This window comes from Coenobita brevimanus, chromosome 41 (genome assembly GCF_032717465.1).
Source record: "Coenobita brevimanus isolate Jiangsu-jjx chromosome 41, ASM3271746v2, whole genome shotgun sequence".
NCBI lineage: Eukaryota > Metazoa > Arthropoda > Malacostraca > Decapoda > Coenobitidae > Coenobita > Coenobita brevimanus.
In genome coordinates, this window is record NC_136994.1 from 4,279,776 (window position 1) to 4,307,543 (window position 27,768).

The 27,768-nt window shown below is 42.3% G+C and overlaps 1 non-coding gene across 1 annotated transcript; it reads left to right on the forward strand.

Annotated features, from left to right (window-relative positions):
- The first annotated feature begins 24,690 nt into the window (after nt 1-24,690).
- LOC145397573 (5S ribosomal RNA) lies at nt 24,691-24,809 on the forward strand. The gene has a single exon (XR_013896998.1). It is a non-coding gene; the product is annotated as a 5S ribosomal RNA (ribosomal RNA).
- Nucleotides 24,810-27,768: the final 2,959 nt, after the last annotated feature.

The following is a 27,768-nucleotide window of genomic DNA, read 5'->3' on the forward strand; positions in this document are numbered from 1 at the left end:
AGAAAGTCGATCAGAATTTTAACGTCACAGGACAGTGACAAACTTTCATTTTTTTTTTTTTTTTTTTTTAACTCAAAAAGATGTTATTCGTTTTAGCTTAAACTTAACAGAACGATTTAGGTCAGCAAAATTATAAATTTTTCATTTGTGATAACAATGGGACAAAGATCAAGGTCCCACAGCAAAGTCAATTTAAGTAATTTTGATCCAGTTTGAAACAAACTTACTGATGATGTGCATGGCCACTCAGGGTTGGAGTATTTCAAGTCTGAGAACAATCGGTCAAAGGTCAGTCACTGAGCTGGGTGAAACATTTGGTCACAAATTAATCTCAGGGCGTGGGTGTGGCGTTCTGTCAGTGCTTCTTTTCGTTATCTTCGTCAGAAAATATTATTTATCTCAAGAGAATCCTTTAAACTGTAGCGGGTTAGTCAGTGCCTACATTAATACCTTCACTACTTGAGTTGAAAAGCTTACGAAAACAGAGTTTCCTTGGTTATAGGCTTTCATAAAACAGTAAAACAAGTAAAAAGAAAAAAATAAAATGTATGAAAATTTCGAAAATGCAGTGCACCCAAACAAAAACCATCGAAACAACGTTGTGGCAGTAAATGGGTATGTAAAGCCATCCCTATTTTTTTTTCTTTTTCGCTCCAGTACGTGTCATTATGTTGCAGCATAAGTGCACCAGGAAAGTGTTATTATAATGGTATAACTGTTAGCTTGCCATACAGTACACGAATGTATGCCACAAAGAAAATGTGGGGGTGGGATTACATATCATTATACTGCCGCGACCATGTTCCGATGGTGGTTGACGCAGTGCCATCCTTACATCTTCATCTCTCTCTCTCTCTCTCTCTCTCTCTCTCTCTCTTTCTCTCTCTCTCTCTCTCTCTCTCTCTCTCTCTCTACTTGTCGACATCTTGACATAGTACTTTGTTTATCGTCGTAAAGCCAGGGTTTTCCTTGAAGGAAAATATTAATGTTTATTCGTAGCCACAGTTAAACATTCTAGCTTTAGTCAGAATGAAAGAAACTGTGAAACCTTGACTTTAACCTCTTCAGTGTAATGAGGTATTTTGTCTTTCTATTCTTGCTACCACCACAAAGTATATATTCACCTTGGATCTCTATTATTGAGGTGCCTAATACCAAAGCACATCTAAACCTTCCAGTTCGTCTCTCCAAAGTTGAATAAAATCACTTAGAGATAAAAATATATGAGAAAATGCGTCACTGGACTTAAATGGTCAAAGAATTTATAGATATACTTGTATTACATAATCAATTAATTTAATTATAAATATTTATGCTTCACTTGTAGGTACTATATTTAATATAACTGGTTAATGGCAGAATAACATATTCCTCATTAACTGTCAGCTGTTTTTTCGTGTGGCACATTACATTTGGAAGTAATGAAGTGAAGGTTAGTTACAGTGTTTCGGTGACGACTGGAAGTGAGTGGGATATTATTTCCAGTGATCATTTTGTTACTGAATACTGATACTTAAAGCATGTTGAAGGGACTTTCATGAAAATTCCACGAAATTTCGGAATGCGTTTGTAGATATAAATACACTTAGATCTCATCAAAATGATAGTTTTTGTAAACATAATCATGATTTAGCTGCTCCTGGAAGCCCGTACATATTTTGACACTTATATTTTTCGCAATAAATGGGGAGTCAAGACAAAAGAGTCCGTTTTAAAGGTGCAGTATCTCCAGTGACGGCAGTTAACAGCAGCTGGTCTGAAATATTAAAGTAAAAACTAGTGCTCATTTCCATATCACAGTCTCCATTTACAAAGACTGTATTAAAACTTATCAAGAAAATAACACTGAGGAAATTTTTATGACTTGTGTTACGTACTATTATTTATTATCAGTATTAATTACGGATAATGTTACATCCAAGGACGTGTGTATAACCTTTATCATAACACCGAATACCCTAAGTAAATGATCATCATTTTGACTTATTCAACGGACAGATTTCTGGTTGATGTGCATGCACTAACTTCGAGAGAAAAAAAAAAATCCCTCTGCAAAAAATTCCACGCTATTGCCGCCTCACTACTCCCCCGTCCCCTATGAGTCATAAGGCCGGAGCATTATACTGTCCAGCTCTGTTAATAAATTCTGGCCCAGGCAAACTAATGCAGAAAAATTGTGAGCCAACCCACGCCACACATTCACTCGACCCGAGCAATAGCTTTTTCATATTTTTTCAGCAGATATTTACTCTTTACCGTGCGATTACAAAACATTACATCGGCGCTGTTACCTTTGTTTAATAATAGTTTATTTAAATGTTATTCAGTAAATATAATCCAAAATCATAAGAAGGGAAGTAGATACTTTTACAGTGAGAAAAATGATGACTATACTAAAGACATGGTATCATTGTAAACATTTTATGTAGAAACGACAGGTTGTCATAACCTCCATCCGTACTGCACCTTCACTTGCGTGGAACTCCAACCCTTCTCTCCACTGCAGGTCTAAAGGTGAGTGGCCGTCAGTAGATGACGTTCTTTCCTTTCATCGCTTCCATACACCTCAACCAATTGTGTGGGGAGGGTAGTGAGCTTAAGCTAGCTCGGACACAAGGGTTAACGGGAAAGATAAGCTGTGATAACATCGAGCCGAAAAATGCATCCTCAGCATTGTGTCCTGATTAGCTTAAGCTCACTGCCTTCCCCACACAGCAACAGGCCGAGGTGTGTGAATCCGAAAAGAAGGAAAATTTTATCAAATGGCGGCCATTCACCTTTCAGATGCAGTGGCGAGATGGGTTCGAGCCCCTCGTAAGTGAGGGTGCTTTCAGGGCTCGACGTTATCACGATTTAATAAATTTTCCAAATTCACATAGTACGAGCAAATCAAGAGCTCTGTTCTTTGATCTCACGCCTTCATGACCTTAATCCTTCTTGAAAGTCAGTCACTATTCATAGCTTTCCTCCATCCCCGCCGCCAACAGTACCTCCTGCCTGTCACCAGTCTACTCGACAGTATTGGCCATCCGCCTCACACAACCCAGCATTCGGACCACGTCATTAGCGTCTATAAAGCATGAAGCGGGCTAGAATGACACTTGGTGCAGTGCAAAGCACTCATTGGATATTTAAACATAGGCATATCCTCATCTTCGTCTTTTGCATTTACTCTCACTCTCTCCTTCTCTGGGGCCAGAGTAGCTCAGTGATACCGAAGGGTTGGCCGTTCGAGCCTGCACCAGGGTAGCGTAATTCTGGTGTGAGATGTAGCTGTCTCTCCAAAGATCTCTCCTTGTCCTGCAGAGCTATATGGTTCATTGGTCCTAACTCGGGGGTTTCACCCATCTCTCTCTCTCTCTCTCTCTCTCTCTCTCTCACACACACACACACACACATACACACACACACACACGTATTATACGAGTAAGATGCAATGACAACTTGGTAAACTTACGTTATTTCAAGAAGGAAATAACTTACTGTGCATGTGGCGTAGAAGAATACAGAACATGTTGATGGTTAGCCTAATCCTTTCACCGAAACATTAATATTTATACTCCCGGAATGAATCTTGGGAAAACACCGGTAAAAGACCAGGGTAATAGCGACAAGACATCAGGCTATGGCGTCGTGAGAAGTACGATCCACCTAAAACCTGTAACTATGAATAGAAATAAGTCGTGTTCAGAAAGGGGAAAAAAAAAAAACTTTAAAAGAGCTAGGCGTGTTTAGGAATGATTAATCTGATTTCAATCTAAGTGGTATTGAGCGATGTTCACTGAGGCAAACATGGGTTATCAGATAACAATGTAGCAAGAGTGAACACCTTCCTGTCAGGGTTAATGTTGGGCTCATAGGCTCCCACTGTCTTGTACCCGACCATCACACCTGGCAAGGGGCGCTGACACTAGTGAGTTGAATATGCAAAAAGAATCCATATACATACCCGGTACATATATTACGTACCTAAATTACGAAAAAAAAAAAAAAAAAAAAAAAACGCTGGAATTAGATGGGCACTCAGTGGAGTGCATCTCTCCGACAAGGCCAACATAATTTCCAAACTACACTTCCTAACGGTTAGGTTTTCTAATCACTGATTAGGGTTTCCCCAAAAATGTTTTCTGGAGCCAGAATCTGTAATACGATCCAGATGAATCCAAAAAGTTAGTCGATTGGTCCCGGGGACATGTGCTATCTACCCACCAAATTGGGTCCAAATCTCTCTTAGTTTTTGAGTAATCCTGCTAACAGGCAAACTAACAAACAAACAGGGGTGAAAACATACTCTCTTGCCGGAGGGCATTAACAGCAGCTCTTTTGCTTCAAGACTTTCATTACGCCTAAAATATAATTCTTACACAAACGCACCTATCCACTCCCCGTATATATATATATATATATATATATATATATATATATATATATATATATATATATATATATATATATATATATATATATATACACACACACAGAGAGAGAGAGAGAGTCTTGTCTGGTAGGTTGTGCATGATTTTGATGCAGTTTGTTCCGTCCATTTCACTTCTTGCTAAATCACGATTTTGGGTCCCTTAACCCAACCATTGCAGCATTAGTTTTCCTGATCTACCCTCCCCATATGCAAAAAACAGAAACAAATATTTTTCTCAAAAATAAATTTTGCTCATATGAAATGAGAGTGCATGGAAATGTATAGGAAAAAATATAAGTTCATTATTTACCTTAGTTCAGCCGTGGTGAAGTAATGAGTTCATTCTTGGTCTTCTATCCCCCCATGTACAAAGAAACGTAATTTTTTTTCTAAAAAATAATTCATGCTCATTTGAAATGAAATAGTGCATGGAAAAGCATAGGAAAACAAATATGAATTTATTATTTACCTCAGTTCAGCCGTGGTGAAGTTATGAGGACATTTGGGAGAAATATGTTATGTGCCCTTTTCAAAAAAATGCTTGCTCATATGATGCACGTCCCAGCTATAAGTTTTTCATCATATGATATACGTCGCAGCTAATGAGTTAACCTTTCTTCAGTAGCTTTGGTAGATAGATCTTCCTTTCTCTGTGACTGAGGTAAGAATGCGCTGGGCAGGTGAGGTGGGTGCTATTTAATCCATGTCCTGGATAAGGCAACTGCGTGTACTCGATCCTGATTGGTTGTTCTATTTGGTCTGTTGCCCACCGTAATCTTGGGAGGGCTTGGAGATCTTCCGCATGTATATTGAGCTTGGAATTTAGTTCTCTGATATACTGAACTTCTAATAAGGGAAGGCGTCGTACATCTACACATGTACACAAAATTTCTGTAATTTTCTTCAAATATTTTCCTTGTAAGGGGAATTCCGCATTTCTGTTAAAGGTGGTTTTAAGGTGCTCCAGCTCTAAGGTGGTAACTCAGACGTCGAGACAGTTTCATGGTTGTCCTGTCGACATAGGCAGAGGGGAGGGCTTTGCAGTTCTTTCTTTGAGAAGTAATCCAGTATACAACATGCGACCTCTGAAGGATATCTTTCCTGGCGGGGGCTGTTCCATAGTTAAAGGGGACTGGTCTTTTTACTCTTGTAGTATATTACCAGGTTAAGTCTCTTTTTCGAGGTTAAATGGCTTCACATTTAGCTTCTCTGTTTATTTTATAATTCTTTCTTCTTCAGTGGTGTGGCTGGGGAAGGGTTAACGCAGTGGTGTGGCTGGGGAAGGGATAATGCAGTGGTGTGGCAGGGGAAGAGGAAATGCAGTGGTGTGGCAGGGGAAGGGGTAATGCAGTGGTGTGGCTGGGGAAGGGGTAATGCAGTGGTGTGGCTGGGGAAGAGGAAATTCAGTGGTGTGGCAGGGGAAGGGGTAATGCAGTGGTGTGGCTGGGGAAGGGGTAATGCAGTGGTGTGGCTGGGGAAGAGGAAATGCAGTGGTGTGGCAGGGGAAGGGGTAATGCAGTGGTGTGGCTGGGGAAGGGGTAATGCAGTGGTGTGGCTGGGGAAGAGGTAATGCAGTGGTGTGGCAGGGGAAGGGGTAATGCAGTGGTGTGGCAGGGGAAGGGGTAATGCAGTGTTGTGGCAGAAGAAGGGGTTATGAAGTGATGTAGCAGGGGAAGAGGTAATGCAGTAATGTGGCAGGGGAAGGGGTAATGCAGTGGTGTAGCAGAGGAAAGGGTAATGCAGTGGTGTGGCAGGGGAAAGGGTAATGCAGTGGTGTGGCAGGGGAAGGGATAATGCAGTGGTGTGGCAGGGGAAGGGAGTGATGCAGTGGTGTGGCAGGGGAAGGGAGTGAAGCAGAGGTGTGGCAGGGGAAGGGGTAATGCAGTGGTGTGGCAGGGGAAGGGATAATGCAGTGTTGTGGCGGGGGAAGGGAGTGATGCAGTGTTGTGGAAGGGGAAAGGAGTGAAGCAGTGGTGTGGCAGGGGAAGGGGTAATGCAGTTGTGTGGCAGGGGAAGGGGTAATGCAGTGGTGTGGCAGGGGAAGGGATAATGCGGTGGCGTGGCAGGGGAAGGGAGTGATGCAGTGGTGTGGCAAGGGAAGGGAGTGAAGCAGAGGTGTGGCAGAGGAAGGGAGTGATGCAGTGGTGTGGCAAGGGAAGGGAGTGAAGCAGAGGTGTGGCAGGGGAAGGGGTAATGCATTTGTGTGGCAGGGGAAGGGGTAATGCATTTGTGTTGCAGGGGAAGGGGTAATCCAGTGATATGGCAGGGGAAGGGGTAATGCGGTGGTGTGGCAGGAGAAGAGATAATGCAGTGTTGTGGCAGGGGAAGGGAGTGATGCAGTGTTGTGGAAGGGGAAGGGAGTGAAGCAGTGGTGTGGCAGGGGAAGGGAGTGAAGCAGTGGTGTGGCAGGGGAAGGGGTAATGCAGTGGTGTGGCAGGGGAAGGGGTAATGCAGTGGTGTGGCAGGGGAAGGGGTAATGAAGTGGTGTGGCAGGGGAAGGGGTAATGAAGTGGTGTGGCAGGGGAAGGGGTAATGCAGTGGTGTGGCAGGGGTAGGGGTAATGCAGTGTTGTGACATGGGAATGGCTAATGCAGTGGTATAGCAGGGGTAGGGGTAATGGTGTGGCATGGGAAAGGGTATTGCAGTGGTGTAGCAGGGGAAAGGGCAATGCAGTGGTGTGGCAGGGGAAGGGGTAATGCAGTGGCATGGCAGTGGAAGGGAGTGATGTAGTGGAGTAGCAAGGGAAGGGGGAATGAAGTGGTGTGGCAGGAGAAGAGGCAATGCTGCGGTGTGGGAGAGGAATGGTAATGCAGACGTGTGGCAGGGGAGGGGACTAATGTAGTGGTGTGGCAAAGAACAGGGCTAACGCAGGAGTGTCAAGGGAAGGACTGATGCTGGGGTGTGGCAGGGGAAGAGGCTAATGCAGTGGTGTGGCGAGAGATGAAGGTAATGCAAGGGTGTGGCAGGGGAAGGGGTGATGCAGGGTGTGGCAGGGAACGAGGCTAATGCAATGGTGTGGGAGGGGACGAAGTAATGCGTGTGGCAGGGGGAAGGGTGATGCAGGAGTGTGGCAGCGGAATGGATAATAAAGGGCTGTGGCAGGGAAAAGGGATGATACACGGTATAGTAGAAGTGCTCATGGGAAGGGGCGATGCTGGGATGTGACAGGGGAAGGGGTAATGCAGGGGTGTTGGAGAGAAAAAGGGTGGTGCAAGGGCCATGAAACTAAGTGGGAAAGGTTTACAGTTCCGGCATAACATCAGAACAGAAATGACTATGTGGTCAATTCATACAACTTCATAGTTATAACAACGTAACGCTTTACGCTCAGGCAACATAAGCAAAATAACCATGCAGTGAAGCAGGTGGTCTGGACTGCCAACACAAGCTAGACTACAACAGCGCATAAGCTTCTAAGTCCTTATGACTACTCGTAATCCTTATGAGTGTTCATAAACTTGGGAGAAATTCTAAGATATATTCATAAGACCTATCAAGCGCTATGACTTCACATCACGGGGACTCAGTTGAGAGTGGTAGGTAGTTGTCACAAGGACTTGATTATTTCGCAAGCTCTAGAGGAAGCAATACAACAATGACTTCGAATCCGTCATTCCTGTAATGCTGGCCCTCGCACAGACATTCTTGATGTATATGATGATGGTAAACGCAAGAAAGGAATGGACTGAATCTCGTTCATGTGACTGAGTTCAAGAGTGAATAGACTGAATCTCGTTCATGTGACTTTCAAGAGCAATGAAACGAGTAAAACTGTAACTGCAATTATAAAAGTGGCATTAACACTGAGACAATTAGCCACCGGCAAACGCAACAGTGCAGTGCTGATGACACATTGCATACTCTGGAATAAATTAATTGCCACAAACGTTATACATGCATGCCTACACATGCAATGTATTTTCTGAGTGGGTGAGCGAGTTAGGGTGTGAATGAATGATGTTAGGTGCAACAACGCACTTTGCTTCAGACCCGTGATTAATCTGAACTTTCTCTTCTTCTACTTTCATCACCAAAAAATATGTTATCTTTATCTATTTCAGACATAGTTTTTATTTTAACGAACTTCCTGAAAAATGTGTTACAAAGAACATAATAGGCTGTTCCCCAACTATCGCAAAACTGCTTTAAAAGATGACCAAAGAGACAAAACAGCAACTTCGCAAATTTTTGTATATAAATTTTAACTTTCTCCTCTACTACATTAACCACCGAAAATTATGTTATCTTTGCTTGTTTCGAATATACCTTTTTATTTTCACAAATTACCTGAAACTGTATTACTATCTATCTATCTATAGCCCGACGCCCTATTCCCGCAAAGTATGGCAGCAAACAAAACGCCTCCAAGTCGCTCTGTCACCCACCAATTGACTACCTTCCCCCCAACTCACTCCACTGTCCCTCATATACCTCTCAACTCCATCCCTCCACCTCATCCACGGTCTACCCCTCCCTCTCCCTCCCTCCACCTCACCTACATACACCCTCTTAGTCAGTCTTTCATTCTCCATTCTCTCCACACGTCCACACCACCTCAGTGTATTTCTCCTAATCTTCTCAACCACATCCACATCCACCCCACAACGTTCCTTCAATTCTCTGTTCGTCAGCATGTCCCTCCATGTCACTCCACATGCTCCTCTCAGGTAACCCTTTTCCACTGCTCTCACTCTTGACTTGTTCCCATCTTGCAAGGTCCATGCCTTGCTTCCATACGTCAGGGTAGGGATCACAATACTATCATGCAATGACTTCTTAACTTCCATACTCACCTCCCTATTTCTCATCACTGCTTTCAGTGAACCAACAACCTTCCTTCCCTGCTGTGCCCTTTCAAGCACTTCATCCTCAAAAGTTCCATCCTTACTTATCACACTACCCATGTACTTGAATGCATTCACATTCTCCACATCCTCACCATCCAACCTCACTGTGCATTCTGTGACTTCATTCCTCTCAAACACCATAACTTTACTCTTGTTTACATTAACTTTCAGATTCCTCTTCCTATACACTGTCCCAAATTTATTCACCAAACCTTGCAACTCCCATTCATCTTCACTCAATAATACTGTATCATCAGCAAACAGCAATACAGGAATCTTCCAGATCTCACCCTCATTCATTAGAGTCACCTCCACATCAACTGCCCTACCTTGCACCTCCTTTACAACCCCATCCATGTATATATTAAACAGCCATGGAGACATCACACAACCCTGTTTCAGTCCCACATTGAGATCAAAGAACTCACTCAGCTCACCATCCACTCGCATCGTAACCCTAGCTCCCTCATACATACTCTTCACAGCACTCAACAATTTCCCTTCCACTCCATATATTCTTAATACCTTCCACATACCTTGCGTATCTATTCTGTCATAAGCTTTCTCCAAGTCCATGAAGGCAGCATACACTTTCTTTCCCTTCTCTTGATACCTCTTCACTAAACATCTTAGAACAAATATCTGATCTACACACCCTTTTCCCTTCCTAAATCCCTCTTGTTCTTCTCCAACTAGCTCCTGTGTTATATGCCTAACCCTATCAATGAGTATTCTACCATATATTTTTTCCAGTCACACTAAGAAGGCAGATACCTCTATAGTTACCATATAGTTCTCTCTCCCCGTTTCCTTCGTACAAAGGAACAGTTATACCTGATTTCCAGTCCTCCAGAACCCTTCCCTCTTCCCAAGCCAATCTACATAACTTCCATATCCACTCCACTGCAATCTCACCCCCATGCTTCAGCATTTCACCAAACGCTCCATCAATTCCTGGGGCCTTTCCCATCTTGATCATCTTCATTGCTTCCGCTACTTCCTGCCTACTGATCTCTTCCTCCCTCCTCTCATCTCATCTTCTCCCAGCCATTCCCCAACCACTTATACTCGCACTGCTCTCACTCTCTACATTCAACAATTCCTCAAAGTGCTCCATCCATCTCCTCAATTTCTCTCTCTCCTCCACCAACAATCTATTATTCCTATCTTTCACTCCCGTACTATTTCCCATTTCACACTGATTTACTTTCTCTACCTCCTTCCAAAACAATTTCATACTCTCCCTCCATTTCACACTCAGATTCCTCCCAAACTCTTCATCCACTTTCTTCTTACTCTCCTTCACCAGTCTCTTCACCTCCCTTCTCCTGCTCACATATACATCTCTTTTCTCTCTCTCATCTTCTCCCCTACCTCTACTCACTAGCCAATCACTATATGCCTTCTCTTGTTCCACAGCTCGTTTCACTTCACCATTCCACCATGCTGTCCCTTGCACACCCCTGCATCTCCTCCTCACTCCTCACTCCACAAATCACCTCACACGCTGCGCCTATCTCTTCCGTGAATATCTTGCATACGTCTTCCACCCCTTCCATCTGCTCTAACTCATACCATCCCAATTTTTCTTCCACTATGCTCTTATACTCTGTCATTTTCTCACTATCTTGCAACTTCTCCACTCTTCTCACAGGAGCTGTTTCCTCTGTCTTCCGCTTCGTCTCTTCAACCATTTTCTTTGCAGCCTTACCTTGGCCATCACTAAGTTATGGTCCGAGATTCCATTCCCCCACCCTCTCCACACTCTTGCATCCAACACTTGTCTTCTCATTCGCTCATCCACACACACGTAGTCTATCATTGCCTTTCGTTCAACAAGTTCACCATCCATCCTCCTCATGACTCTTCATGTATACCTGTGGATCATCTTATGCCGAAAGTAGGTGTTAGCTATTGCTAATCCCTTACCAGCAACTGTATTACAAAGAAAATAATAGACTGTTCCACAACTGTCTCAAAGCTGCATTAAAGATAGACCAAAATAACAAAACCGGCAACTACACAAATTTTTAATGTAAAAGATAATTGTCGAAATGTCTATATTTAGGTTACGATATGCATATTATATGATTATTTGTATTCATAACTCAAGATTTCTGCAAATCAGCAGCCAGACAAGTCGAATTAGTCATACTCGTATATAGGCAAAACACTTTTGTTAAATATAGCATGTTTTTGCACTTGCAGGGAAGTCCTAACAGTGCTCCTAACCACAGTAATGAGATTTTCTGAATCTCATGATGAATACCTCCTAGGAACTTTTCACAGCTGTGAGTGATTTGGGGAGATGTGAATGAATACGTGCGAAAAATCAGAGGACCTATGATAAATACGGGCTCTGGTCTGCTGGTGACAGATGCCGCATATAGGCCTAGGCCTGGTTCACGCCAACACAACACATTCATCCATTATGTGATAACACATCATTCACATAAATATCATGTGTAACCAAACAATATTCCCCAAAGTAACACGACAAATAGTAATAAGTGGTATATCGGTTATTATTAAGGATTATAAATATTACTGAACATAATCTTGTAGCCACTGGATATTTTTGCCTGTGGTTGTGTTGTGGCATGTAGTCAAAATAAAAATCCACTTCTTACTGCACCAACAATAATTCACAAATGATTTATATAATGCATTAATTAATTCCTGCAGTTCACTCTAAATATCAACACAGAAAGGTTAAGCTGCCGTAGGGATGTCCATCACCATTATTACCTCTAATAATAAGGCTTACCACTCTCCCAAGTTTGATTATGAAAAAATATTAGACAAGACTGGCAATTAAGACACCAAGAAAAATGATATCAGACAGAAATGTTATTACGACCCTTAATTTGAAGGTCACGTGATGGAATGAGTTTAGGCAAATTTCGTCGGTCGTTGGACGTTCATAATAATTCTACCTTCCCCCAGGAACAGATACCAAGCCCAGAAGTTTTGATGCAGTACAGTGCTGTATTCCATAAGTCTAATAACTGGGATTTGAGTAAAACACAGGTTTGAACCACAGGAACTCTTCGTGAATCTGAACGATCGGTTACCAGACGACTTTAGGGCCTTGTGCATTTAACCTTGTCGATGAAATTTACTGCGTCCTGTAGTTCAGCGGAGTACAAGTCATGAAAATACGGATCGGATCTGGAGATTATTACCCAAAATTACAGTTGTAAAAAAGACGCCATGCTAAACTGATTCTTGGTGAGCTCTTCAGTCGGAGAGTGAAGCTCTCTATGCTCCATCTCGAGGAATACGATTATTCTCACTAGTTATCCCTACTTCGATTCAACTGATTGTTTTGTGGATAAAATTCACAAGAATTATCTCAAAACACACACACACACACACACACACACACACACACACACAGTCTGAATCAACAAACATAACAAATTAGAGGAAAAAGAGAGAGGGGGAGGGATAAACAAGGCAGCTTGGAGCATAACTTAATGGATGATGTTATTAGGAGGCAGCATAGCATGTGCTGTGGGGCAGTGATGAAGAAGTTAGTACTGAGGCCGAGTACAAGTGGTGGAGGCAAGATGAGGGATGATAATTTGAATAAAATGTATACAAACATCAAAGTGAGGATCTAGGAAACAAATAATGGCGTTGAGGAAAAAACAATAAAACCAAAACTTTTATGGATTAATATCTCTCTCTCTTTTTCTCATATATATATATATATATATATATATATATATATATATATATATATATATATATATATATATATGGTATGTAAGCAAGGGGAAAAAAATAGCAATTCTGTTAGAAAAGGAAGACGAACGAGCAACACTGCAGTAATGACGAAAATAGGCGTTTTTCAAGATTAGCTGTTACACCAAAGGCAAGAGCATTTGAAGATGTAGACACTGGTATAACGGCTCCAGCATCTTTTACGTGTTAAAATCATTACTAATTGCTAGACACTACCCATTACCATATTTCTTACACATTCCCTAGCAGTTATATCTGTCTATCTATGTATCCATATCTGTATCTGTTTATCTATCTATATCTGTCTATCTACAGTATCTATCTGTCTATCTATCTATCGATAGATAGATAGATTATATATAAATATATATATATATATATATATATATATATATATATATACAGTATAAACACCCATGAATGTATACATATGCTCACATACAACTCTGTACTTGTGTATGGTACAAAATCCTTCAATCTTTTTGTCTCATGTCCCAGTGGAACACCAAGGATAAGGATAATAAGAGTACGTTGGTGAATGCGATGCCCACATTTGGCACAATAGTTAGTCAGGCTAGGACTGGGATCGCCACTTGACCCTCTTCTTACCAGAGACATGAAAATACGTTTATTCTTAAGCATTACACACTCATATGCACATGTGCTCACTGACTGATTTGAGTATGCATTTATTCTCCTATCAATTTAATTTCAATCTCATCTAGTTGTAGAGCTAATCTCATTTTAAAGATAATTATGGTACTGCTGTCAAGCACAGTCCTGGCGAATTTATTCCGTTCATATGCAAAGGAAAAAGTGAAAAAAATTTTAATTGTATTAAAATTAGCCTTCATAGCTCTCAGATTCGTGGCATTTTCTCGGGTTGTGGTTTCTGTAACAATGTTAACCCGAGACGTCCCGTCGACGTATGGGTACGTTGCAACATTTTGCATTTGCCAGTCCCGTCGACATACTGGTACGTTTTGCAATTGCAAGGTCCCTAATTTGCACAATTTTCAATTTTCGCGCGTGATTTTTCGTAAGTATACACAGGACACCTTCCTCTATTCCTCTACAAGATGCCAAGCAGGGACAATGCCTTACACCGCATAACCTCCCCCCCCCCGCACGCCATTGTCTTGGAAATTCACCTGTTACCAGTGACCTGGCCAATAAAGACATTCAGGGCCAGAGTGATTCCCCAATCGATGACAATGTGGAGGACAAAGTTTACATAGCATTAGAGGAAGAAACAGTCAGAAATGGTGATCAGGTAATGTGGCAAAAGAAGGTCATGAATGGTGATGAGTTAGTGAGTGAAACAATGCTTATAATACCTATATTACTGTTTGAAAACCAATATTCTCTCATACTACATATAAACTCGTACCAAATAGATAAATAAATACTGTTTAGGAGTGGTGTGGAATAGTTATCCTCCCATAGAACCCGTTTTCTTTGCAGCCAGCCTGATAGAAAACCCTGTAAGGTAAGGAGGCACTCCTACCTGTATCGAGTATTTTAAACCTCAGGTGAGCGATTTCTCTATGAATTTTCGATGTTTCTCACCAAAAGCGGAGGTTTTAGCCAAAAAAAAAAAAATCCAAAAATGGTTGGGACTGGGGGGTGTCGGAGGTGCGAAAGTGGTCAGGACATGACGGGTTAAACAGCTTGTTTGATTCGATAGTACTGAAATCGTTAACCATATTAAAACATTCAGTTAGATGTCCCCTGATTCTTCGTTTTCTAAGAGAAAATATATTTAATTCCTGAAGCTCTCGAGGTATGGATTATTCTGCAGGAATGGAATTAACTTGGCAGCACTAAGTTGCAGAGCCTCAAGCTCCTCCATATCTTATATTAAGAGAGAGAAAGAGAGAGAGAGAGAGAGAGAGAGAGAGAGAGAGAGGGAGACAGAAACTGATGTTCCGTGGGAAGTTTTGTCCACTTAAGTGATCCTGTAACGGCTTCGTTGTCGTCGCTGGTGGTTGTAAGAAACGCCATGTTCCTGGCAAATGAAACACTTTCACGAGCTTAGTGGTTGAATTTGCTTGTATCAATCATAGCTTCATCACTTGTATTTATCCATCTATCATCGTAACTTTATTTTCACGCCTTAGTTCAGAAGACGTATTTTTCATTTTAATCAAGCTCCCACCAAACGATTTTGTTGATGCTAAAGAGGATTTGTAGATGATTTAACTTAAGCTCAGTCTGACCATTTTAGTTTGAAGAGTCTGTCGTGGGAGGGATAAAACTGTCAGAAGATGTCACCAAGAAAATAAAGTTACAGTTCACTGAGCAAAGGACTTAATTTCTGACTTTCGCCCACTGCAGTATCCCCTCTTCCTCAGCCTTATTCGTTTTTCTGTTCCTCTACCACCAGAAATCTTCCTTGTCTCTTCTTTTCTTCCATCCTTTCTTCTTATCTTCCACCTCCATCTCTTATCTTCACCCCCCCCTCGTTATCTGACATCTTCCCTTCTTCCTCTTCTACCTTTTTCCTTACCTCATTCTTAATACTCTATCCCCCCCTCCTCGTCTCCCCCAGCTTCATCTCAAGTCAGTGCCTAATCTCTCCTCACTCCTCCATTAGCGTTCATTTTACTCATTTTTGTGTTTACCTTTATCCCTCCCTCCCTTTATCCAAAGTCTCCTATGATGTTGATGACGAGCAGCATTCAAAACTTTCACGGCATCAGTAGGAGAATGAGGAGGACAGCATAGAGGAAAGAAGGGAGGATAGAAAGGGAATTGGGAGAAAATGGGAAAGAAAATCGTAAGACAAATGGCAAAGATAGGGCAAGTACTGTATTGTTGAGTGGAGGAACATGGGTTGGGTAGTGGCAAGTACTAACTGATGAAGGGAGTGGGGTGGTAGAGGGAGGAGGCACTGTTCGGTGTAGGGACGAGGGCAGGGGGTGGGGACGGTGTTGGTAGGTGTAAGGATTGGACTGGAGGTGGGTGCAGAATCTCGTTGGAGGGAAAGGGTACCGGTACTAGGGGAGACGGGAGCAGCGCCTGTGGGCCGCCAAGCTAAGCAAGGTATTAACAATATGGGCAGTCTGGCTCAGGTCGCTAAACCTGATGGTGGGTGGGATTCTGGGTAAATGAAGCTGTTTATCTTTAGGAATGGACCACTAGCACACAGTACTCTGTCGTAGTAAGCATGCTAGCTTTCTTGTATAAAATTAAGTATTATTCTAATATGGGCTGTCCATATACTATACTAGATATTGCACCACAGCATTAAGTTCTCAGTTCATTTCTTCAGAAATGAAAACTGAACCTTTAATTTCCAAATACACCTAACTCCTGTATCCTGTTCCTGGACACCCATGATTTCTGCCATAATCCAGAGCTCGGCCGCCTCACACGTACAGTATGTGAAGGACACCTAGCCTGGGGTGAACTGCATGTTAGTGAACCAGTACGTCACTGAACCAGTTTCACTCTGGGACGCTGATTTCTTGGACGAACAAACACATCGGGCGTAAAGTCGAACTCTGTATCTTAAGTTTCTGAAGGCAGGTCAAATATAACTTTAATATACCTCAGAGGGTTAAAAGGATGAAATGCAAAAATTTGTCAGATCAGATGAAGTGTAGGTGCATACAAGCATAGGCAAACTGATGTCCGGATTCAAAGTATCATACAAAAAAATACTCCATCTTCCTGAGGCTTGGCACTTTTGTGATTCTGTGTTACTTTGAATTCGCCTGGGCTTTCAAGTGGTGGCTTGTATCATCCATCAGTACTGCCAATGTCCAACACTAGTCAGCACTCCTAATCTCATCTGTACTCCCATCCATTGTTGACAATTTAGCCATTTCTCCCTGTTCTTGACTCCCCTCCCTACCTCCCCTCCCTTACCCTCTCCTCTCGCCTGCACAGCCACGCTGCGCTAAGTAAATCTTCCCCGGAATTGTCCACTGATTTCATCCATTGAAATAAGCCCTATGCCCTATTCTTATACCAAATAATATATACAGAAAAGAAATAAGGTAAGTGATAGTGCCATACACCTGGAATTGGCTAATTATCCCCTGACAACACCTCACGTGCACTCGTTCGCTAATTTTCCCTGTTTATTTCCCCTTGAAATATGCCGCATAATCTATTCTCGTAATAAAAATATATATAAGAAAGGAAGGGAGAAGCCTAAGTGATATTTACATTCACCTGGAACTACCTAATTTAGTATGTATTGTCTAGATTTCCTGCCAGTCATTTCATAGCGTATATATTAGCAGGTGTCACCACGCTGACATTGGCGCCTGTCCAATTCCACCGCTTTTTAGCCCCATGCAAAGGGCCCTGTGACCTCTACCCCTACTAATCCTCATGTGGAAAGGGGTAAAGGGCTAAGTGAATGCTGTGGAACATGAACTGGCTAATTTATCAATGAAAATGATGGACAGAGACTACGATCTTTCTGGTGAGTAAAACAGTGCAAGTGGAAATGTAAATAATGTGTAAACAGCAAGTGAAAGCAATGAATGTAAATATAACTAAACAGTGAAAAATAGTTTTATAAGTTACTGCAAGTGACAGTGCATAACACAGTGTAAAGAAAACAGAAATGTAAATAATGTAAATAAAATAGAGAATGTAAATAGAAATGTAAATGAGTAGTAATATAAGACTACGAGCATATATACTAGGAGTAATGAAAGTGAAAGTTTCACTCTAGCATGTATGAATACTAGGAGTTATGAAAGTGGAAGTGAAAGTGACAGATTGGCTCTCAACGCTAGTATCCAGGACGAGAAAGTGAATGCTACGTATTATACTGAAAGAGAAATTGAATGCCTACAGTGACAATAAACTACTGTTACTGAAGGAAACTTATGGATAATGACTGCAGATATGTATAAGTGTTATATAGTAATAGAAATATAAAGTGTGAGTGTTTTTACGAATAATAAATGAGAGAATACCAGCGGCGAACGAGCGCAAGTGGGAAGGTCATGTGCACTCGAAATTTTCATTGCTTTCACAGTTTTTTTTTTTTTTTTTAGTATGGATTCTACACTAATTGAAAATCATAGAATAGTGTTTCTAGTGATAATATCAGGCTGTGGTAATCATATTACGGGGTGTCGGGAAGTGTAAAGTGGAGACTTCGTTTCCCAACTTCAGAAGTCTCTACAAGTCCTACGGTACTCGACGAAGGCTCAATAAACATCCCAGGAGAAAGCTAAAGATATGTGCCATAAGCATATATAATTATAATATTCTAAGACTAATAACTGATTTTTGGCAATATTTTTACAAAGTCTGTCGGAGCACGAATACCCCCGCGGGACACCGGGACACGCAAGTCGAGCCAAAACAATCCTGCGGTTTAGGGGCTAAGGAAGCACAGCATTAAAAAATATCTTGTCTAATACAGTTCTCCGAAACTAATGTCAATAGTGAAACATGCTCTTTTTTTTGTTTTTCACGCAGAGTGGATATGATGGTGTCAGTCGGGGTGTTTTTATTTACAAGTCCGTGGACTTTAGTAAGATAACGTAAGACTTAAATTTTTAACTTCCAGGCTATTCCCTTACTCCATGTTAGGCACATAATTGTAATCGCACTGAAAGCAATCCAAGTGAAAAATATTTCTTGCTGTAGGTTGATTTCTTTCAGAGGGAAACGTGTGACTGCTATCAGCCATCTAGACGAAACGTGTCCACAGCAGCCTTAGTATATGAAAAATTACTTATTGTGGCATAAATAAGAAACTGTCAAGAGGTTTACCATACTTTACATATTTCATCCACTCATAAATTTTAACAGAAACGTGAGGGTGGGTCTCACGTGTAAATTTCATATTATCGGAGTATTGGAATCAGCGTTTAGCCTAATACTGATCTAACCGCTTCACAACCATAGCGCCGATTTCATATGATTCTTGGTACCTCGAGAAGATTCTACTCAGGGTAAGAGGAGACTTTTCGAACTATAGGGGTTATATACTTCATTAACCATTTTCATTTCTAGAGCTCCTTCCACCCTGATACAACCTTTTGTTAGAAGCCTGATTAAACCGAAAAAATGTCATCATACTAAAGGTGTTAATAATAAGAAAGGACTGTAAGCAGTTTAAGGTAAAATGGATACAGTTTTCTTGTTGTTTCTGTAGCATGGAAATGAGTTATAATATTGGGAACCACCGCTTAGTTACTACGTACAACATTGTCCTCCTCCTCCTCATCATCATCATCATCATCATCATTATTATTATTATTATTATTATTATATTATTATTATTATTATCATCAGTTATTATAATTATCAAGTTTACATTACAATTAGGCGAGCGTAACTAAATCCAGTGAGTTCTATGAAAGAAAACGTAGATGGGGCAATATCTTCTTTCAGTGAGCCGGATGAAATTATTGAAGAATTATTCTGCTACAAAGTGAATCCTACAGACTACATACATAATAATGAAAGATTGTCAGGAATGTGTATATTGCAGAGCACCCTAGACAGAACATGGTTTCGTATCTACGCTTTACCTCTCTTAATTTTTTTGTCGTTTTACAATCACATACATGCAAGAAACAAACTTTAAGATAAAAAAAAAAAAAAAAAAATGGGAAATCCCTAAAAAAAGAAAAAAATGTGGCTATAGGTTAGGATTAGCAGTTGATGCTTCCAAAACACAGAGTATAATCAAAAGAAGCATAAGAAAATGTGTGGTTTTAAGCTTGGTAATGAGAAGACTATTTTCTTCGCAACTAGAGAGAGAGAGAAAAAAAGTTTAATTCACTGCACAAAAAGGGGAAAATATTCACAGAAAAAGGAAGAAGCACGCGCCCAACAAGTGTGCAAAAGGGAAAGTCGGAACTGAAATAACAGTACGTGTCTGACAGTGAAAGAGGAATTGGGGAGCAAGTAAAAAAAAAAAAAAATCTATGCTTGGGAGTGACGAAGTGTAATGAAAGAGAGACCATGGGAATGGCGACATGTACACAACTGACACTGAAAAAATACAGTGGATGTACCGTACTACTCGGCCTGACAGGTTAAACTCGTGTGTGGCAATAGGCGTGATGAAATGTGCGTCTGTTTGTGAGCAAGTTTCTGAGTGTGTCTGCGTGTACCTTTTCTCTCTCTCTCTCTCTCTCTCTCTCTCTCTCTCTCTCTCTTTATGTTCATAAGCAACTTGCTGAGTGGGTATACGATTTTTTGTTTCTTTACTCTTTGTTCGTGTGCCTGACATGGAAATCATCTGATTTCTTTGTGTGTGACTAGATTAAGGTGAGTCTCATAAATTATCTAGTGAAGGCTGTCCGACATACGTGAGAAATGTGTTTTGCCGGTAATGATGGACAGATACATTGTTTGGCAGACTAAGCAGAATAGGTTTAGGAAGCGAGTGATCAGCGTGTAGAGTATAAAGGCCCTCTCCCACTTCGGCGTAAATAGGAACGATGAAGCCACGATGAAAATCGTGGCCGAAGTCGGTGATGTGTCGACGATTCTGACCAAGAATCGTGGTGTCGGCGTAATACCGGCGACACCAGAACGACAAAACGCCGAAACCTCGGCGGAGTATACGATATAACTGGCGACTAGTTGCCGACATATCGCCGATATGTCGGCGTAATGCACAAGCATTATTCTAAATTCAAATTTTAACGGTTTTTTTAATGGCGACTCAACGGCGATAAAGGTACAACGGCGGCGTGCTGTCGACGATGTATCGTCGATGTGTCGGCGAATGCATCGCACGCACCTCCCAGACAAAACGCCGAGGCCATCGCAGGTGCCTCGCCGTCATCGACGTATTTAAGGCGATTAATCGACGGTTCATCCGCGAAATGTCGGCGATATATCACCGACATTCATAAGATGAAATATTACTGTCGCACAACCCGGTACATATCGTACGGTTTACGTAGGCTATGTCATATTAACCTCACCGATGCATCGCCGATACATTGCCGACGCTTCGCCGTATGACCGTATGACATCTCAACGTTTTTTTTCACCGCCGATGCCTCGCTGATGTCGGCGATCATATGTGGTTTATACGCAGGGTAATCGCCGACGTCGCTGAGGCGTCGCCTTGTTGTTTACGACTAATCTGCGAAATTTTACAAAATCGTGGAGGGCCACGACGTTTTCATGCAGCATGAAAACGTCGTGGTCCCCCACGACAAATTTCCACCTCGTGAGACGTATCGGCGCCATGCCACGAATGGATAAGATTTTGATGAATACCCACGATTAGGGATTTTTGACAGATCGTGACTTTATCTTCCACACTTTCGCCGAAGTGGGAGAGGGCCTTAAGGGAGTATGTAATGGTCAGAAGTGAGGGATTAGTTGATAAGTGAGATCAATGTGTGGCTTCTTTTAATAGATGGTATTATATGGACGAGTATGCGTGTTGGTTTAGAGGTGGAAGTGGGGCTATCTGGACAGTGTAAAGGGAATCAGACATCTGATGATCGTGCTAAGTGTGATGAAATTATCTGATGAAACTATGATTGGGTGGGTGGTGAAGGTACAGAATCAATATTAGGTGAAAGATATATATAATGACCTTGTTTGGCGTGGCGGTGTTCTTTGATGACTGTGTGGGGTAACCTGAAGAATGTGAAGTGAAAGTTATCGCTTATGAATGTACGACGTGTGATGTGAATCTGGTGACTTAGTGGAATAAAAAGGGGCAAGCTATTAGCTCGTATGTTAAAGATAAAAAAATTATTTTGATGATTAAGTGTATTGTTAATGTATGTGCTTAGCATGTAAGAAGCGAAGGCTACGAACTAATCAAACGGAATGTAGGAGGAAACAAGCAATCACGTGATAAATAAACGATGACCATTGGGGTGTTCTTAGATGAAAGAGCATTTTCTCAGATCAACCCGGTCAGTCAGTATCGCGAAATGATTTTCACCCAAAGGTATTGCATTCAAGTGAAACCCCATACAGTGCTTCACTTTAGCCCCTAAAACTTTGGCACTTACGTGTGATGCTTGTCTTTATAGGAGCTCCATACGGCCATGCATATATCAAATAATTATGTACAGTACTTATTTCTAAGCTTCCGACGACAGCTTGCATGAGGACTGATCCCCTGCAGCCCTCACACGTCACCCGGCATTTGGGAATAAATTTCTACCATCTCTATTGTGATACGCTTAGGGCTATCACACTGAAATCTCGTGTTATAACATGGGAGGTGTGTGATGATACTCCTGTAAAATGTGCGGTGTCTGGGACTTCTATTGACCATATGGAGTGTAGTTGATGAATGTGTGAAATGTCTGATGTATCGTGTGAGTATATACAGAGTGACATGTCCCAGCGAAATCTGTATTGGTACTTACATGAAAGCATCTCAAGTGAGGGCAGCAAAGCAGACGAAGATGCTGTGCAAAAGGAAGGGAAATGAAGGGAAGGACTGGGAAAGCACGTGATTGTCTGTGGGAAGGGGAGGGAAGGGAAGGGGTCGAGAAGCAGGCAGTGATTTGCTGGACAGAAAGAAACTGGAACGGAGAAGGGAGGGAAGGCAGATAGTTTGATTTCTGAGAAGGGAGATAAAGGGAAAGGAAGGAAAGTCAAAAGAGGGGAAGGGGTGACATGGTTGTGGTCTATGGGAAGAAGAGCAGTGGCGTGGGGATGAGGTAAACAGGAGGGTCAGAAACGTGAGTTATGACGGGGATCCTGAGCCACGACACCCGGGAAGATTAGATCGTGTGAAGGAAGGAACAACACATAACAAAGTACAAAGACCGAATAACACACACACACACACACACACACACACACACACACACACACACACACACACACACACACACACACACACACACACACACACACACACACACACACACACACACACACACACACACACACACACACACACACACACACACACACACACACACACACACACACACACACACACACACACACACACACACACACACACACACACACACACACATACACAACATGCACACACATACATGCGCAACATGCACACACATACATGCGCAACATGCACACACATACATGCGCAACATGCACACATACACAACACTCTATATACCTAGGATGCTTTCCCCAGAGAAAGGGAGGTAGCCAAGTCAGGACGACTCCAAATTTACTAATCCACACACACACACATTCATTCACATCTTAGCCCCAAGGGAGAAGGGATAGATCCTCACCGCATCACACCGCACGAGGGTCAGCTGCGCAGTGCAATCAGCGACATTGCAGCAGGGCCCAACAACAGAGCTGGCATTACCCTGCCACATCATAACGGCCCAATCCCCTTACCTGCACCAGGCCTGATCAGCTGATTAGACCAAATGCAGGAGAATATCCCCTCAGGGCTGCACCATCATTTATTCATTCACTATTTCTCTCCAGTCATTTCTATCACTCACAGCCACTCTTCCTTGCTCAACAGACTTCCCTCTTGTATCCAACGCTCTCTCCACACTGTCCATCCCTCCTGTTCGTGATCTTCCTATCAGCCTTACACCTCTCACATCCGATCCAGTTGTCTTTTTCACCAATCGCTCATCATCCATTCTCTCCATATGCCTAAACCATCGCAACACCCTCTGCTCAACTAGAACAGTCATCTCCCGCACAACTCCAATTCACCTTCGCACTTCGTCATTTCTCACTCGATTCATATGCGTCACTCCATACATACGCCTCAGATACCTCATCTCCATTACATTCAAACTTTTCCTCTTTGCTACACCCATATTCCGTGTTTAAACCTCATAAAGAGCAGTCGGAAACACAATATCCTCATACAATCTTCTCATTACATTCATTCTAAGCAAACGACATCTAAACACTTTTTTCATTCCTCCCAGTACCTTTCCTACTTCATTCATTGTAAACTTCAGTTCTGCATCTATTCTTCCATCCACAGCAATATGTGACCCTAAATACTGAAATCACTCTACCTACTCAAGCAACTCACCATTCAAAACTATATTCATCCTCCTACCAACTACCAACCTTGTACACTTTATCACTTTATTCCTATTCCCATTTACTCTCAGTTTCCTCTTTTCACACAGCCTTCCAAACTCCTCTACCAACTGTCTCACTCTCTCCACTGAATCAGCCACCATTGCAGTATCATCCACAAACAGCAGCTGTTTCAGATTCCACTGTCTACCATTAGCATTCACCAGACTCAGACCTCCACCTAACACTGTCGCATTCACCTCCCTTACAACACCATCCACATAAATATTAAACAACCAAGGCGACATCACACATCCCTGCCCCAGCCCCACTCTCACGGGAAACCAATCACTCACAGTATTTCCCACTCTTACACAAGCTCTACTGTTTACATAACAATTCTTCACTCCTTTTAGCAACCTACCATGAAGTCCATACAGTCTTAAAACAGTCCACAAAGCCTCCCTATCAATTCTGTCATACGCTTTCTTTAAATCCATGAGCGCCCAAAAGATATCCTTACTTTTCGCTAAAGACTTTTCACACACCTGTCTCACAGCAAACACCTGATCCACGCATCCCCTCCCTCTCCTAGAGCCACACTGCTCATCACCAATCACTCCCTTTGGTTCCTCTCTAACTCTCTTAATTAACACTCTACCATACACCTAAATGGCTCACTTGGTAAGCTGCTGTATTCACGCAGTTGCAAGCGCTGGTGTTACGCACGGCCATGCCACGTTGAGTACACCGCTTCCCGTCCGATCAGCGAAGTTAAGCAACGTTGGGTCGGGTTAGTACTTGGATGGGTGACCGCCTGGGAACACCAGATGCTGTTGGCATCCCTACGTGTCAAGTGGGGTTAGTGGAGGATTAGTGCCCCTCCCTGTAAAACAATTAACTCTAAGCCCTTGACCACCCCGTTTGGGATACATGGCGTCTGGCAATGGATGGATGGATACACCTTACCTACGACACTCAATAGAGTTATACCCCTAAAGCTAGCACATTCATACTTATCACCCTTACTTTTACACAACGGAACCACACAAGCACTTGCCCAGCCAGAGGACACCATACCTCTCACAAAACACACATTCAACAATCGTACTGACCACTCAACAATAGTTGCTCCACCACCTTTCAGGCATTCCACAGCACACCCATCCATACCTGCAGCTTTCCCTGTTTTCATCTCCTTTACTGCCTCCTGCACTTCCTTCGTCATGAGCAAAGAATCATTCAACTCTCCCAACACATTTATTCCTTGCATCCCTCCATCTGCCACAATCTCAGCCTCCCTTTCCTCCTCTACATTTAACATTTTTTCATAATACTCCGCCCATCTCTTCCTTACTGCATCCATCTCAGTTATCATCCTTCAGTCCTCTGTTTTTACTCACTCTTTCTTCCCAGACTCTCCCTTTCACACCCTTTTCACTTCCTTCCAAAACATTTTCTTATTCTGTTGAATATTGTCATTCAACCACCTACCCCACCTCTTATCTGCTGCCACTTTAGCATCACGCACAGCCCTTCTCGACCAATTTCTCTTTTCCTTATACCTTTCATATGACATCTCATCCTTCCTCTGAAGCCGCACTTCATATCCACGTCTCTTCTCAGGCCTAGTCATACTTACTTCCTTGCACCACCATTCACTTCCCTTTCTTACACCACCACCCACTCGTCTCACACAACACACCTCTTCCGCATGCCCCACCACAGCACTCTTAAACGGCTGCCATTCCTCCTCCACACAGCCATTTTCCTGTTTTTTATTGCGTTCCACTCGCATCTTTCAATTTCTCCTGATACTCTGTCATTTTCTCTCTTTTATCCAACTCATCGACTTTCATAACCTCCCTGCAACAGCTAACTCTCCTAGCTCTCACCCATCTCTTACCTACTCTCAACTTTCACTCCACCAGGTAGTGGTCAGACATGCCTCCATCCTCCCCTCTTAAAACTCTCACATCCAACAATCTTCCTATTACATTCCTGGACACAGCCACTGTTTCCATCAATGCTCTGTCAACAACCCTTCCACCCTCCCGTCTCACTCACGTATACTTATAAATATCTTTCTTCTCAAACAAGGTATATCCAGCAATCATCTCTCGCTTAACACTCATCCTCATCATTTGTTCACCATTTTCATTTCTTCCAGGCACACCTTGCATACCAACTACACCTTCAACTGCTACATTTCCCACTCTAGCATTCAGATTTTCCATCATTACCACATTCACATTCGCTACAAACCTCTGCACACACTCATCAACATCATTCTAGAAAGACTCCGTCTCTTCTGGATCCCTTTCACTACCAAGCCCATATGCCCTCACAAATACCCACAACTCCCGCTCAAATTTCTCTTTCACCCACGTCAGTCTCGATGACACCTCCTTCCATTCAGTCACACACTGCTGCTCTTCCGGCCGCATTTACAAAGCCACACCTTCTCTCGCCCTTCTTCTATCAACACCTGACATCCTTCCATTCACACTTTCAAACTTAGGCTCACCTTTCCCTTTCATCTTTGTTTCACTCAGAGCTAACACATACAACTTTCTACACACAAACATTCTCCCAATCTCCTCCCTTTTAGCCTCAATCGTACTACATCCACGCACATTCATAGACCCAATCTTCACAGTACGGGAATAACTCAATCCCCTATCCCTCTCTATTCCCTGTCTCACTGTAGGGAATAAAAAAAAAAAAAAACAGAGGAGGGGGTCCCTAGTTCTCTCATCCCGCCCCTTTTAGTCGCCTTTTGCGACACAGAGGAAATAAGGCGGCAGAATTCTTCCTACAGAACCTGGCCGCAGAGTGGTAATATCATCCCATAGTGCGGCCATATTGTGTTCCCCACACCACAGGGGGGGGAACACTACACTACACACACACACACACACACACACACACACACACACACACACACACACACACACACACACACACACACACACACACCTCTCTGAGTAGAGATAAAAAAATCCCCTAATGATTACATCTTCTTCATGTTATTCCCCTGTCAGAGCGCTTGTTGGAGGAATCTAGAGAGAATAAATGCAGTCTTTCAAATCCTCATGAAGGAATTGGAGGTACGTGAAGGTCTTTGTTTTGGAAAGAATTCTCCATGACGCTTAAGAACTCTCGTCTTAACCCTTACACCGCGGGCATGTTTCCCAATGTTCTGTGTGTCCCGTGGGGTTATTCGGGCTCTGACAGACTCTCAAAAAATATTTGCCAAAAATCAGTTATTAGTCCTAGAATATTAAAATTACATATGCTTATGGCACATACCTTCAGCTTTCTCCTGGGATGTTTGTTGAGCCTTCGTCGATTATCGTAGGACTTGTGGAGACCTCTGAAGTTGGGTAACGAAGTCTCCACTTTACACTCCCCGACAACACGTAATATGATTGCCACAGCCAGATATTAACACTATAAACACTACGCTATGATTATCAAGTAGTTTGAGATCCATACTCCAAAAAAAATCACTGTGAAAGCAATGAAAAGTACGAGCGCGTATGACCTTCCCACTTGCGATAGTTCGCTGTTGGTATTCTGTCATTTATTATTCATAAAACCCCTCACACTTTATATTTCTATTACTATATACCACATATATATCTGGAGTCTTTATCCATAAGTTTCCTTCAGTAGTATTAGTTTATTGTCACTGAAGTCATTCAATTTTCTTTCAGTAAAATACGTAGAGAGCCACGGATTCACTTTCACTGTTATAACATCAAGTATTTGTACTCATATTCTTATATTACTAATTAC